General features: G+C 29.9%; 1 protein-coding gene across 2 annotated transcripts in view; it reads right to left on the bottom strand.

Moving 5' to 3' along the window:
• LOC123299121 (membralin) overlaps positions 1 to 16,437 on the bottom strand; it is a 194,711-nt gene that overhangs the window by 73,066 nt on the left and 105,208 nt on the right. The window lies entirely within an intron of this gene.

Consider the following 16,437-nt stretch of genomic DNA (forward strand, 5'->3'; position numbering starts at 1 on the left):
TGGTTTCATTTGAAAGGTAATTTATCGCAGAGTGTTCTTACAGTTCTTAGCTTAGGGTTCCGTACCCGAAAAAAAAATAAAAAATTGGCTTCAAAATCGATCAGTTTGGAAAAGAAAGACATATAATTGTAACAAATAACTACTATGGAAATGAATGATCAAAAAACCTGGCTCTATTCATTTGGAAAAGTGAAATGGTAAAATAATTAGGTAATTCAAAAGAACAAAGTCAACTCAAATATTTCAATTTCAATTAAAATATTTCCAAAAATTTCTCCCAAAAAATGATAGCTCTCTAAGTATCCTTTTCATCTTATCTGATGTCCTTATCCATCACTTTGATATTGATTAAGGAAGGAGTGTCATAAGTTTAAAGTGTTTATCTGTGCGTCTGTGTGTTACTCAGTGGCATCATAGCGCCCAAACTTTCGAATAGACTGGACTGAGAACATTTTATAGCTAAGTTTCAAAAAATCCTTTTACAAGGAATAAATCGCATTTGTCGGGGGTTTTTTAAATTTTGTAAATTTCACTTGTTAATCGTACAAATTTTACTGTTTTAATACTAAATTATCGCCAAATAATAAACTTTTCCAAACAATACTTTTTTTTCTCACTTCTCCTATACTTGGTTTTCACATGATTTTACTTAAATGAAGCTGTTCATTGTTAAAAAAGTATACAGCCGTAATATTACCGGTAGGTATATAATAGTTGTTATCCACATATTACCAATATATAAGAATATTGTTTATAAAATAAAAGTATTAAATAAATCGTATGAAAGAGAGAATATGTGTGTTGTGAAGAATTCAGGGTATATACATCAAGGATGGTGCTTGTGTCGCCATGGTTTGTTTTTGTTATCCATTTGTGGTGGGTGTACGAATTATACAGGGTGTCACGAAAACAAATCAGAATTAAATTTCATAAATTCAGCTTTAAAATATTCACCAGTAAAGAAATATTGCCGTTGATTCGAAAAATATAGACTAATGCTGCGTGCTTGAAAAAGAATTTATAATAGATATCCCTGTCAAATTCAACATTAAAAAAGCAAAACGCGATTTAAACTACTTTTTCGGTATGTTGTTTGGCCCCCTAGAGGAGTATGAAACTACGTCTCACAATCGGTAAAATAATGCCCGTAATGTCCCACAACCTATAAATCCTTACACTTCTGTAATTAAAATTAGGTTACGCACATAATGATGGTACGAAAGTTCCTTTTTTGGGATATATATTGGTTAATCTCAAGCCAAGTTGGGACTCTGGTAATCTGGATATCAGTAGTGTCGATTCCACCAAAAAATATTTCCATTTTATTCCAATAATTCTCAATCACGTTTAATTCGAATAATATCCATATCTTTTACACGATAGATAAAGGATGCAAAATTAGTCGTAGAAACTGAAACAATACTGATAAATGAGGTCTAGATTTTTTTATATTTTAGGGATAGGCAGAATACCAAGCAAATACATCCAGATACCCGCCTGAAATAATTCGGAATTTACGAAAATTCTCGAGTAAGTTCAAAATTTTACAGAAAATAAGCGTTGAGGTTTGAACCTTTCCTAGTAACATCCAGTATACAATCCATATAAAATACAACAATATGTGTCTCCTGCATAGAGATATACATATATATCTCTATAAAACCAAAGTAACACATCCCATTCATTTCAGATTTTACAACTAATCCTATTCAACTTGGACATTATATAGTATTCATTGCACGTCACATTACCTACAATGACTATATGATTGTGACCACTTCTTAGTAGTAGCTTGTTGCTTTGGTGGTGTGCTTTCGATAATAATAATATTCTCACTCACAAGCAGTGTCGGTCGTCCAATAGCTCTAAATCTAAAGGTCTATTCTATCTATGAATGCATAGTATGGTCTGGAATGGTATGGTATGGTATGGTCTAGTCTGGTCTGGTCTGCTATGGTCTATATCTCCATGAGTGTCATTTACATATTATTATGGTGTGTGTGGATAAACTGACTATACAGAATGGACTAGATGTTAATTATATATGAATTGTTGTAGTAATGATACTATAGAGCAAGGGTGGCCAACTTAATTAGAACCAATATATACTGTTTACTGATGAAGCCCTGTGCGATCTACCAATTACATACTTCTTGAAATTTTAAACGAAACAGTATAGTTCAGTATACAATTATGTAGTATTTTTTATTTTATGAAAAGGGAAAACATAAAATTATTAATTATTCTTAATAACTTCTTAGTGTGAGTATTACGTCGGAGCATCTTCATTAAAGAATCCACTGTTTGAGAGTCTGCCAGGCGAGAGTCTGCCAACGCTATTTACTTTTGGAACTTTGTTCCTTATCGCACAATATTTTTTTGCTGGTACGGAGTTAAAACCAAAAAAATTGCAACAAACACCAAAAACCAAGGTTACCTAGAAAACCAAACCTTTTTTAATCGATTCAGGTTGTAATGAATTTAGAGAAAATGCAAAAATATTTTTACAATTGTCAATTTGTATTTTTTGTCAAAATTTTATGTTTTGTAACTTAAAAAAATTTAGTTGTGAAAGTTATCAGAAAAAAGTTAAAGAAAAAACAGATAGTTTAAAGTAAGTAGAATGCAATTTTTATGTTCTGTCATAATAAGCAACCTAATCGAACCAAACGCAATGTACGCACATATTGGAATGACTACTAAATCAAAAGTATGTCTTTTTTAAACTAAGACTACAATTATCTACACCTTTCGATCTTTTTTATTTGCCGATTCAAATAAATATGCTGAATCAAAACAAACATACAGTTATAGAAACAAATTTCTTCAAATTTGGATATTTCTCGATTAAAACAAATGCCCAAAAATCTAAACCAGAGAATGGTCATGTTTTTAGAATTATATTGCAGAGTAATAATAGTTATCAATGTTAATAATAGTTATCAATTGTTTAAAAGTTATCAATGTTATGAAGTGGTCATAGTGTCCGACAAATTCCCTGCTGCGTTTTTTAAAACCGATGCATCAAATATGACGTCATCATGCCCATTTGAAAAAGACTTAGTTTCGAAAAACATCGTAAAGTTTGGTAGAATCGTCAAAAAGACGCCACTCACGAAGTTTAAAGTATTTATTCATCATTTAAAAAGACCCGCGGTGTCCCACGGTCGGTTCATCCGTTTGGTAGTTACGATCAGACCTGAATTTTTGGCATCGAAGCTCCTAAACGGATGAACGATTTTAATTACTTTTTTTAGGTAATGAGTGTGCTTAGTTAAATTTTAACAACTAAAACAGACGCAATAATTTAGAAACGACTATAGTATATTTTCTTGAAACTTAGCTAAGAAGAACCCTCTATAAAATTATATTTAAAAAAAAAAAGCGTTTAGAAGCTACGAGGTAACAAACTAATCGATTACACTACACCTGTTTTGTATTGGGCGTTTCTTTAAATTTTTAATTTAATATTTTCTTAAAATATTGTCAAATATGTTAGAAAGCGGGGGCAAATTTTAATTAAAAATTGTAAATTTAATTTTCGTCTTTTTTTACTGTCGATTAATGTTAAAAGATAGTTATTGACAGCATAATACCTGAAAAATGGTAGCAACATGGTAGACAAAAGAAACATGATATGACAAAACGAAAATAAGAAAACTAGATTTTTATGAACTCGACACTCGAATCACATTACATTTTTAAATCCTTTAAGAGGTTCATCATGGTCTCACGATCTGCATGTTAAAGAGTGCATATATATAGAGTGCAAAATATGCAACATATAACAAAAACAATAATATTTTACAATTTCAAGTTATTATGATAAAGTGTATTAAATAAATAAAAAATAAAAACAATGTTACATAATATTTATTATATAATGTAAAATAAAATCAACAAATAAACGCCACTGATTCCTTTTTAAATAAATAAACTTACAAATTTTTATTATATATCCATCATTTCCCCAGCTTTTGTATTGAAATATTGTTTATTACATTATGTTTTATAAGTAGTTAATAATCGTGAAGTAAAAGATATTATTTACTGATAGATTATGCCACAAGCGAGCTATATTACCCGTATCATGGTATTAATAAATGGTACAGTGGTCTTAAATTTTTTTTTTATTGTTTAGATTTCTCATTCTTTATTGTACTTTCAAATTCTGAAAAGACTGAAAATAGTGCACAACTACGTCAAATAAAACTAGATGAAAAACTAAAAATCGAACAAAAATGGTGAATGCGTTGATAAATGGTAAGCAAAGAAGTTTTGAAACAAATCCAAATTGATTTTAGTATCCACCGCTGTACAAATATGGTTAGCATATATTTATAAATATATGTTGTATATTTTAAAAATTATCAATTAGTTTATGTCCAACTCTATGTAAATTTGTAACAACACTCTTCATGTAATAAATCTTCAAGTTCATACAACCGTATATTGCCTATACATGACAGGTATGTGTTCGTAGTAACCAAATCCTATATTTAAAGCAAACACAAAGAAACATTCTATTAATTCGTCGATTCGCTTTATTTACACAATTATGTATTCCACCTAAGTACAATTTTATTTTCCATCAATATAATGCGTGACTTTAAACTAAAATTAATATCTTTCATAGAAGCAATGATATTGTTTGATTTACTTCTGTAATTTTTAAATCAAGGAATTCATATTTTAAATTCAATCCCATTCTATTGTTAATACAAATATTTAGCTGTACTTGTTCCAATCATTACGTAATTGTTTGAAAGTATTTTTACTTTATTTCAATATGAAACGGAAAACTTCGGAATGAGGTCATCATTATTACGATTTCTGGTGTACCCTTTTGTTTATTGAATGGCTTTTTACATCCTAAGCATGCTATATATAAATTTCAGCTTCTTTTTTCGTTTTTGAGTTATAGTGTTGACAGGCGGGCAACGAAAAATGGACTATTTATATGATGTTATGAACACTTATACCAAAATTTTGTTCGTAGCTTCAATCATTTTAAGCTTTAAAGTCTTGGAACTAAACTTAGTATACCTTGATATATTTCATATAAACATGGTATAAATATATGTATCCGCATTTGCTTTCCAAATTTTTTCTATCCAAGCATAAGCATCGATTTGTCTATTCAGTCTGTATGCATCCAGCAAATATACGTTAATATAGTTAGAATTCTTCGCTTTTTGCTTCTATTGATTAGTAAATAAATCTCAACATACATAGACCATTTGATGAATGGACGTATATTATTACCATTTCGATTCCATCTTTATTAAATGATTTTTCCATGAAGGTAGCAAAAAAAAAATGAAGAACCACTGATATAGAAACACAAAAACAAACTATACTCTACAGTCTACACCTCACACATAATATATCCATAACCTTGATACTTTTATTACAACATACATGTAATAAAAGGCCTTTAATGGATGTAGTAACTGTATACTGTTTATCATATATACATACTATATATACATTGTTATGAACAAACATATATTGTTGCCATTTAATGACAAAATTATTATTATTAGTCAATATCATGGCTTTTAAGTTCTTTCATCTTTCAATATTATTTTTTAGTTATTAACAATTAAGGTTATGAAAATTATTTTTGGAACTATGTTCCTTATCGCACGTTATGATTTGTTGGTTGGGAGGTAAATTCAAAACAAGTGCAACAAATAAAAACGACCCCAAAATCCGACATGCATTATATGCAAAAAGATTTTACAATATTTTGTCCAAAATTTATGTTTATTAAAAGTTAAACATAATAGAGATAATTTAAAGTAAGTACAAGAAAATTTTATGTTATGTCATCTTGATCTAACGGATTGTGGGTCGTACATTACCCACATATTGGGTTGACTACTAAATCTTTATAAATCTTTATAAAATAAAATAAAAGACTTCTTTATAAATAAAGATAACAAATATATCTTTAGTATTTGCTACCCAATTAAATCAATTTACAATCAATTATTGTTCTATGATGGTCTTCTCTATATTCTGAAGTGACACTTACTAATTTAATGATTTTGGTAGGTCTGTGAATTCATAAATCTTTCAATTTTTCCCATGGCCACATCTCCCGAATCAGATCTCATATCGAAATTTGGTAAAGAGCTTTTCCATTTGTTTTGATAGGCTTAGTTTACTGGTATAATTTTCTGCTATCAATAACAGAACACCTTGTAAATCTAAAATGTAAAACAAGTGTGTTAAATTTGAAGATACCGAAATGATTTTAACACCGATTTCTTAGTAAACCTTTCTATTATCAAATAACGATAATACAAGCACCATTTTAGACAAATTGCAACATCCCAATTGAACTCACTGTACAGTTTAGGGGTAGTTTGTTGGGACACGCAGCAGAAAATAATAATAAACTAAATTCATTTTATATTTAATTAAACGCTTGTTTATCATGAACTATTTTGATGAACAGTGTTTTGTTTTTACTAAATAAACAGACATCTACCTATCCATCTATCTATCTAGGTAGATAACAGAGATACGAGATTTTATATATCTATCCCTCGATAAATAGACCGTGAGCTCAAAAGACAGCAAAATGTCTATCCTTCTTTTTCTGACAGAAAATATTTTTATTTTATTGTAATTATTATTTTTATATTTTTCCATTGCATAATTTTCTCACTCAAATAAAATTAATTTTAACGTAGTGTGGACATTATAGTTCATAAAAAGAAGCTCATTTTACGTGCACTACTTGTGACAATAGTGATGTTACTGTATATAATACTTAGACTTCGAGTATGTCACTGAAAAATCCTTAGTTTAAAATAAATGTATCAAATTTTAAACCGGTGATAGATTGTGAACGAACCATAACATATACACTGAAAAAAATTTAAATAATGACAAACTCATCCCCAAGTTGGCCGTTTCATATTGAAATAAAGTAAAAATTCTTTCAAACAATTGTCTAACGATTGGAACAAGTAACCAATTCCGTTCGCGGTATGCCTAGGGTAGCGGGTTCGATTCCCGCCGTCACATCAAAAATTAATTTAATAAATAGTTGTTATGGGCTGGTGTAGTGCATGGTTTATGCATGAAGAAGGTGAACTCAGCCTCTAAAAATAATTGAGAAGCTGATAAATGACATTATCAGCGGAAAAGATAATAAAAAATTTGTATGGTATCACAATGGGTTCTATAGCCTTAGTGTGTCCTTCGTGGATAGCCAATTTAACCTAACCTTACCTAAATAAAAGCTTGTAAAAAATAGTGCAGTAGTAAAATAATATAAAAAGTAGAATTATTTTATGCCCTTTTTATCTGCTATTTGAAATACTAGTAACGGTAGTTTCTTAACAGAGAAAATTAATGAGTTAACCTCTGGTGCCCAATTTATGCAAATATATAGCATTTCAAAACACAATGCGAACACGCGGAAGGCAGGAAATTTGGAATTTTTGAAAGAGTTGAAAAAAGCGTCCACTTTTTTTTTGCGAAACGAAATTTTCTTATTAAACAATTGCATATTTCCTTTTAATTTGTTAGTGCGTATTGTGTTATTACTGGCTTTCTTTAAACAAAAACGACAGGTAAATCAATACTATGAATCATGAAAATCTCAAAAAAGGCTTATTATCTTTACCAATCTTGTAAATGGTAGACAAAGCAAATCATAAAAATTTGATTTCATTATGGGCTCATGGTCTATATCTATCTATACAGCAGGGCATAATAGTACCTATACCGGTTGTTAACATGTCCGCTACAGACACGAACACAAAAACAATGTTTGTGAATGAATATACACAAAAATATATAAGTCATATACTAGAATTGAATATTATGTTGTGTTACAAAAACAACAAAAAACAAAATCTGTTCCATGAAAAAATAAAATGAAAATAAAATATCTACTACTCACATTGTCATTGACAAGAACATATCTTTATACTAGAACTAGAACTAGAACTAGAACTAGGTAGAAGGTATAACATTATCGTTTATTAACGTTTTTAGTCATATTCCCCTCGAAAATATAGACTTATTAACTATAAGAGGGTACATAAACTAACAAATGAAATTTACAAAATTTAAAAAACCCCCGACAAATTCGATTTATTCCTTGTAAACCGATTTTTGGAAACTTAGCTATAAAATATTCTCAATCAAGTCGGTTCGACTGTTTAGGGGCTACGATGACACTGAGAAACACAGACGCACAGATAAACACTTTAAACTTATAACACTCCTTCTTAAATGAATATCAAAGTGATGGTCAAGGACATCAGATGAGATGAAAATGATACTTAGAGAGTTTTCTTTTTTTGGGACAAATTTTTGGAAATATTTTGATTGAAATTGAAATATTTGAATTAACTTTGTTCTTTTGAATTATTGTTTTGAATTACCTAATTATTTTACCATTTCACTTTACGAAATGACTTAAGCCAGGTTTATTTGACTATTCCGAATCGATTTTGAAGATCATCGCCAATTTTTTAGTTTTTTCGTGTACGGAACTCTAACCGCATTTGAAACATAGCTAAGAACACTCTCCTTTAAATTACGCTAGACAGACAAACACACATAGCGGTCAAACTTTTTTTAGTTCGGTGGTTAACACTTGTCCTTAAAAATTTCATTTTGTGGTACAAACAAGGGAGTTGAGAATTTTATACCGTCCCCCACCTTCCAAAAAGGCACATCCTTGACACTAATACTACGCCCATTTACGAACCGATTTTCAATCCTCTTTGAAAGACTGTATTGATGTTCCTAAGTCAAACAAAAGTCGAAAAAGATTGTTTCCAATAGGAATCTTCTTCAAATTGCCTCCGATATTATAACATCGATCTGTCTAATAAACAACCCAACATAGCAAACAAGCCGCAAATATATCCGGCAGATCGATGTTACAAAATCGGGGGCTCATTTTAGCAATTTGACGAAGACTTCTAGTCAAAATGAAAAAACTTTCGATTATATTAAATTAAGTCTTTTATCTAAATAAAAGTGAAAAGTTATAAGTAGTGACAAATTACTATTCCATTTACGACTCCTTTTAAACAAAAAACAATGAAGTTATTTTCTTTAACAAGTTCTGTTAGAGCATAAAATAAAACTACGAGCAAGAAACATACATGCAGGTTTTAAATTAAAATATAATAATGTCTTAAATATTAAAATGAAAAAAGATATAAAATTCATTTGATTGTTTTCAAATCCGATAGAAATAACAGAAAAAAGTTCATTCGTTCATGAATAATACGCGAACTTTAAAAAATAGAAAATATATTTTAGTTTACAAGATGAATCACTTATAAAATAAAAAATAAAACAACGTTCTATATTATTTTAAATTTGACAGTTGCATCATCCAAGCAAAACTGCTGTGTTTTTGGGAACGGAGACAAAATTATATTTTGCATCTGAGAAGCTTCATTTCCTTCTCCATAATTTCTACATAAGAAAAATAATAAAATTAAGAAGATTGGCTTATTTCACTTCAGCCAAGCATTATAAAAATTAAGCAAGGACAACTAATTAACCTATTTATAAGCGGCTAGTCAGAAAATTTTATTGCATTTTAATCGCATCTGTTCCCTTCTCTAAGTCGCTAACTTGAGTTCAGAGTAGCGAAATGTCAGCTCAGTGCTACTGCTCAGAATATAACATTTAAATATCTTAACATTTTTTTTTTCATACAACACTCATAACAGAAAACTGTAATTTCACCGACAAGTTCTACTGTCCTTTAGTTATCACACTCAAGCAATCAATTGCTTTCGGGCAAGCAACTTTATAGCACTCAATGGCTTTGCATCTATCTATCACCCGAAAATTGTTCGAAAAATCGGGCAGAAACAAGGAGTTAATTCAGTATTTGTAAAAATAAATAATGTGGGAAACTCGTACTGACTATTTCATACACACTCTTTTTCAATCATTGATTTTCTATCCATTCTATTAAAAATCGATTGGAATAATAGACTACAAGCCCAAGCTAAAATTTTTCGAGTGAAATGACCCACCCATCAAGAATCAAGTAGAAAAATATGTTTCTATATGTAAAATTAAGTTTAAGCAGCATATGGCATCAGTTTTTCGTAATACAGGTGGGAATATGATTGTCACGCTCCTTGGTGTCTCACCCCTGCACCAGCAAAAATATACGGCATTGCTGGATACTAAATTTGCATAAGTATTCGAAGCGAATTACATAAATACCGTACAGAAATAAAACCAGTTTAAAATTTCCAGAAAAAATTTTATGAAGTCCTGTCAATTTCCAAAGTCTTACGTGATTTATTTCTATACGGAATTTATGTAATTCGCTTCGAATACGTAGGCAGAGTTAGTATCCAGTAACGCCGTATACATTTGCTGGAGTAGGGGTGAGATACCAAGGGATGTGACATTCATATTCTCACCTGTACTTACCTGCACCTTTACATATAGGAGAGCATCTTTTTCTAAAATTTTAGCATGGGCTTTTAATCAATAAAATGCAATCTTTAACAACGAAATTCTTACTAGGCGAATGACTGACTCTCCTTGTATACATAAATATTTTTTAAACATGTACCGCATTCATTATTTTTTCCTATTTAAATTTTCCTGAATTGATACATATAGTATGATACACAAGAATGCATTTAGAACATAAGTAAAATTATACCATATTTCCACAAATTCAAAATTCTACAATTTATAACATAACAAATATGTAAAATGTTCATGTTAGTAAGAAAGAAATTTCCCAATCTGTACAATTCCTAAAAGTCTAACTTTCGTTTCATGAGATTGAAGATTTCTTTCAACGTTTTATTACATATACTTTTATTGTAGCTGGAAATGGCGTAATACAATGGGTAATGTGCAAAAGCGGTTTCGAAATAGTCCCGTTTTTACAAGCTTTTATTTAGTTACATCTGTCCGTTGTTTGCAATCAAGTTTGATAAGCTAAATTTCACCCACTTCCCGGTTTCTGATTGAATTGAAATTTTGAATGTAAATATAAATCGGATGGCAATGTTTTTTTATGGTAAGTTTGACCTAATTTACCAATCGCTTCCACCATATTTATTACTGCATACATTTTCCGATTTTAATTCAAAGTTTAAAAAAAATTTTTTTTTTAGTTACAATCTTTTATTGTACTAAAGAATAGAAGACGTAGACATTCATTAAATTTAATCTACGGCATTCATCAATTTTAAAATTACCTAAAAAATACGTACACACAATTGTGGATTAGTTTGGAATAGGTCCAAAAAATATACGCCAGCTTTGTGGCTAATATGATTGAAAAAAAAAAGCAAGCAAGCTTTAATGATGTTTTAACGGGAAAAAACAACGCGCTGTTATACAATTTGACTTTCATGTTCAGAAATTGGCAGGTAATTAAGTTTTATTCAGTAAATCAAATGTACCAGAATTTGTCTTTCAAATTTTTGCCTAACTCAAGTGTAACTGATCGAATTCATTTTCCACCGACATCATTGAAAAATAAGCATACTCTATACGGTGAGATTTAAAATGATTGAAACTAAACCAAATGACTAAAAGCTGTTCTTAGTTTATCTATTACTACAACGATGTTGTTATTCTTAGGATTCCGTATTCTGCATATTTTTCTAATGCAAGGGGCGCGAAACTCTTAGAACTTGGGGAATGTATATCTCGCGTAATATTTATGTAAGCATTGTTGGAAACTTTTTTTCTTTTCTTTTTTAAATATGTTGACTGAAACTAATTTCATCCGAATCGAACGATGTTTTTAATTTGCTTTTTTTTTTACTTTCTGGCAATAGAACTTGTGAAAGGTGCATATGCATGTTGAAACGTGGAGAGGAAATGATTTATCTTGAATGATGTCTTAAAGTCCATTTTCTTAAGGTAATTGGTTGTTAGCGTTACCAAAGTAATATATGCGAGATGGTAGTAACCACGGATCTCATTGATCTTGTTATAAGATAAAAAAGAAATAAGAATCACCTGGTCGTTACCACCGACCAATAATACAAAACAAAAACAAAATTTTTTTGAGACAAGAAACTAATTTCTTGAATGAAGAAATTTACCTTTCAATAAATAAATTGTTTCTCTCTTCAAAAATATTTTTTCAAGATTCAAGAAAAAGTTATAATATCTTAAGAAATCCTTTTTTCTGCGAATGAAATTTTGATCGTTTCTCAGCGAAGTGCAAAAAACTGAAAGTGTGTACTTTAAGTGGTGTCACTCACGGTTTTAGTAAATTGACGAATATATATAAAAGCTCATTGGTTTCCGCGACAAAATGACCATAATATTGAAAATAATATATGTAAATAAATAGAAAAAAAGCTCATTTATATTATGAGATCTGTATCTTTCTAAGAAAATTTTTGCTACTATGTTTTAAGTAAACAATATTTTTGCTAACAATAACTTTGAAATTTTATTTTATTTTTTCATGTGTGATAAAATAAATAAATGCACATTAAGCACCAAAAGCGAAAATTAATAAGCAGATCCCCTTGTAAAAAACCAACGTCAACCGAAGAATTTATTTATAACGTAGACTTTTTTTTTTAAAATTAAATTATATAATGCAAGTTTCGTATCAAATCCAAAAGATAATCGTAAATGTTCATGTTCAACTACCATCGCTCGTTTTCTACAGTTCAATTTTCTTTTAACTCCGTACAAGACTGTTTCTTAAAACACAGATGATTGATTTACAACCAAAACTTCAATGGTGCGTCATTGCTTATTTAATATGACGAGTATATAATGAAACGCTAAGGTTTATGAATAGCACATTTATTCAACATTTATTCAAGTAGTCGATATAATATAAGTATGAAAGAAATTTTTGAATATATGAAATAAAAAAGTTCCGCTTACTTATTTACAAAAACAGAACTTCACACAACTTTATAAATAAACAGTTTAAAAGTTTTCAGAAGCAGATTTTATTCTAGTTTTCGGCGAATTTGCATCTTTTAAAATCTTTTCTATCCAATTTTGAAAAAGATGGCCAAAGAAATTTCTTAGAATATTTTTAAATTACCACAAATTTTGATTGTTGATAGCCCTCATTTAAGTAAAAGGAGATGTGCATTTTTTTTATGTGTATATTATCACGAGGTTAGTTTAAAATCAATTACAAAATTTTACCCGGACATACAAAAGCGATTAAACATGTTCAAATCAGAAGGAATAAGAGAAGAATAGAATTATCCTATTTATATGACAATCAAAGTGAAATTTTTCATATAGTACAGGTGCCCACCAGCATGCATTGTCATTGATAAATACACTTCTAGAAATTGGTATGTGCCTTAATTATTCTAGGACAAACATTTTTTTGTGTGCGTGATCAAAAAGTTTCCAAGCCACATGAAAGAAGTAAACAACTTACTCACATGAATTTTTGTAAATAAAAAAGCTGTTAGAGTAAGCATAATTAAGTCACACACTAACTTCTAGAAGTATTTTTCTTAGAAAGGAGAATATATGATGATGGGCATCGGGGCTAGAAGGAATAATGGTGTTTTACAGATACAATTGAACAAAATAAATTATTATAATGATAATACAATTACATGTATACACCATTCTTGAAATCTTGACACATCTTTAATTGAAATGTAATGAGAATTCAATACAGCTCATTGAATAAAACAAATGTGATAATATCAGAAATAAAATGAATCGAAAAGTGAGTTAAGACTATTCGATAACTGGACAGTGAATAAAAAAGCATATATTTATATCATTATTTTACAAACAAGTTAATGATAACGCCACAAAATTATCTTTAAGCATTTCTTGTTTTTTTTTTTTAATTTTTTTTTTCTATACACAGTAGAAAAGTAATGTCCCGAAAAAATATAATTCAATACAGCCTGATTTTGAACAATTCATGTTGAAATTTGGAAGGGATGAAGGATTTTTAGCACCTGAGAGCGGTTCTAATGTGCATTCCCCGAAAAAAGTTACAAAATGGGCTGATTATACAATCATTTTAAGACAACAAAAAAATAATGCCTTTAGAGTAACATTATATAATTATAATAGCTATAACATTATATATTTACGATAGTTTTGCCGCCACTAACACCGCACCAAATACTATTTTAATAATTTAAAAAGATTCAGTTTTGTATTTAATATAATTTTAGTTTGCCGGGCAGAAGATTAATTGCTTTAATGGCTTGCATACAGCGTTAGTTAACACAACCGCTCTCAAGTGCAAGTTGCACTTCATCGCCATTCAATACATATAAGAAAAAACATATCCGAGATTCAGCCGCCTTAAAATAAAATCTCGAAAACATTTTCATATCTTCCACCATAAAGTAATGAAAAGTTCTTTCCCATAGCCTATTTTTCTAGCTTTTCCCTTGCCCTGTAACTGCCTTAGCAGTTTCATCTTAATTATATAAGCAATAAAAAAACGAGAAAACAAAAATTGATTACTAACAAATTTTGGTTTGCAAGACCTCATCAAACTCTTGACTTGAGTATCAAAAATTGTGCATAGCAACTTTAACCAGATGAAAATTCTATTAAGACCCGCTAAAAGTGATACCAAGGCAATAAGTGCCGCAATTTCGGGCAACTCCAACGGGATTATAAGATTTGTTTCAGACCCTAAGTCTCCTTTAAGTCTTTACAGTTTCTTGTAAAACAATATTTATTACAATTACATCGCAACCGCCATAGTGAAACCTTCTAAAATTTAACCAAACTTCAACATTTGACCGAATAACCTTAAGAACTTATGCAAAGAAGGAAGAGTGTGGGGCACACGGTGAATTCAAAAGTAAAATACATCATCATTCACCAAACATGGCATTCACTCCGAACATCTGTTTGAGATTATATAAGCGGAGTTAATGATATATCTTTTAGAACAAATGAACTGGTAAATTGGTCTTGTGATGCAAACAAACATTGATGCCATATCAAAAGCCATTATATTAATGTTATTACTGTCACACTTTAATATTATTGAATAGAGAATATATGTGCGAGCGAAAAGGTGTTGGGCTCTACCTAATAAATATCGATGAAGTTTATATGGAAGATACGTCAAATACTACGATTACTACAGTCATTTAAGGATGTACGAGCACAAGGGGAATTTTGGATAAAAAGTTTGATTTTTTTTTAATATGAAGTTGGACTGAATCTAAATCAATTCATAAAATTATATAATTTAAATAAGTAAATGACGTCAAACGTAGGCATATTTAACATTGATCTTACAGGAAAACGATAGATGGATGATACGTTTTCATAGATTTCTTCTAAACTAATTGATGGAAATTAAAAAAAAAAAAACTATTTGAATTAAAGTAAAAAACTTAATAAATTAGTGAAAACAAAAACACCCGTTGTGTCCGTAATTAATGATGTATGAGCACGGTAGTGGGAACACAAATTTAAAAAAAAATATGTATTTTCAACTATAAGTTTGGTAAAAGTCTTGCTATGAGTCTTAACCTTCCGCAAATAAGTCTTGGTCTTGCAGAGTTAGATCTCGGTCTAGCAGAATTGCGTTTTGGTCTAAATCTTGTTGTTTTTAGATAGGATATTGGGATTGGTCTTGTTGAAATGATACTATATTGGTTTTGGTCTCGAAAAATTTGCAAGACCAAGACCAAGACTGCAAGTCCGAGACAAATTTTGCTTATTACTACCCAATATGATTGTACTATGTAACATATACGCCAATACGATGAAAATAACGTTTCTCTGCTACAGTTATACAGACTGATCGAAAATGTATAATAATAATTAATAAATATATATTTACAACCTAATCGAACGAAAGGATATCTCTGTATACCAATATTGTCCACAAGGCTTCAAATTTCTACTTCCTCAATACGAATGGCTCAATACTAAAGTAGAAATACATAGCCTTTATGGTGATTTGAATGGGATAAAGTGTGAAAATATATTCTAATCACGGTTTCAAATAACTTTCTTCCTCGGGAAAATATTTCACAAAATGTAAGCTCTCAAAATATTTAAATAATTGTAGGTCCCTAACCGAGCTTAATTAACGTATCACGTGCGAAATAGTCGTTATTGAGTACTAGTAACGACAATTTTTTCCGATTTCTATTTCACATAGTTTAAAAATTAGAGAGGGGTTAAATTAGCCTTCTTAAACATTAAACCATTTTACTTTGTCTTTATTTTATTGATTAAACTTAATAGGGCACACAGCTTCTTAGCTATTGAGTCATGGGACACATTGTATATCTCTTGTCTAAAAAAAACATTCAAATTTGGAATCGTCCAGCTAACGTACACGGTAAGATGCATGACTTTTACTACAATGATGGTATGGTATTGAGCAGGCATGGACGAGTTCATGAACTTTATTGTGTGTCTCTTTATCCAAGTCCGCATTACTGGTAGAGGAGGAAGCGA

Source organism: Chrysoperla carnea, chromosome 4 (genome assembly GCF_905475395.1).
Source record: "Chrysoperla carnea chromosome 4, inChrCarn1.1, whole genome shotgun sequence".
In the NCBI taxonomy this organism is placed as follows: domain Eukaryota; kingdom Metazoa; phylum Arthropoda; class Insecta; order Neuroptera; family Chrysopidae; genus Chrysoperla; species Chrysoperla carnea.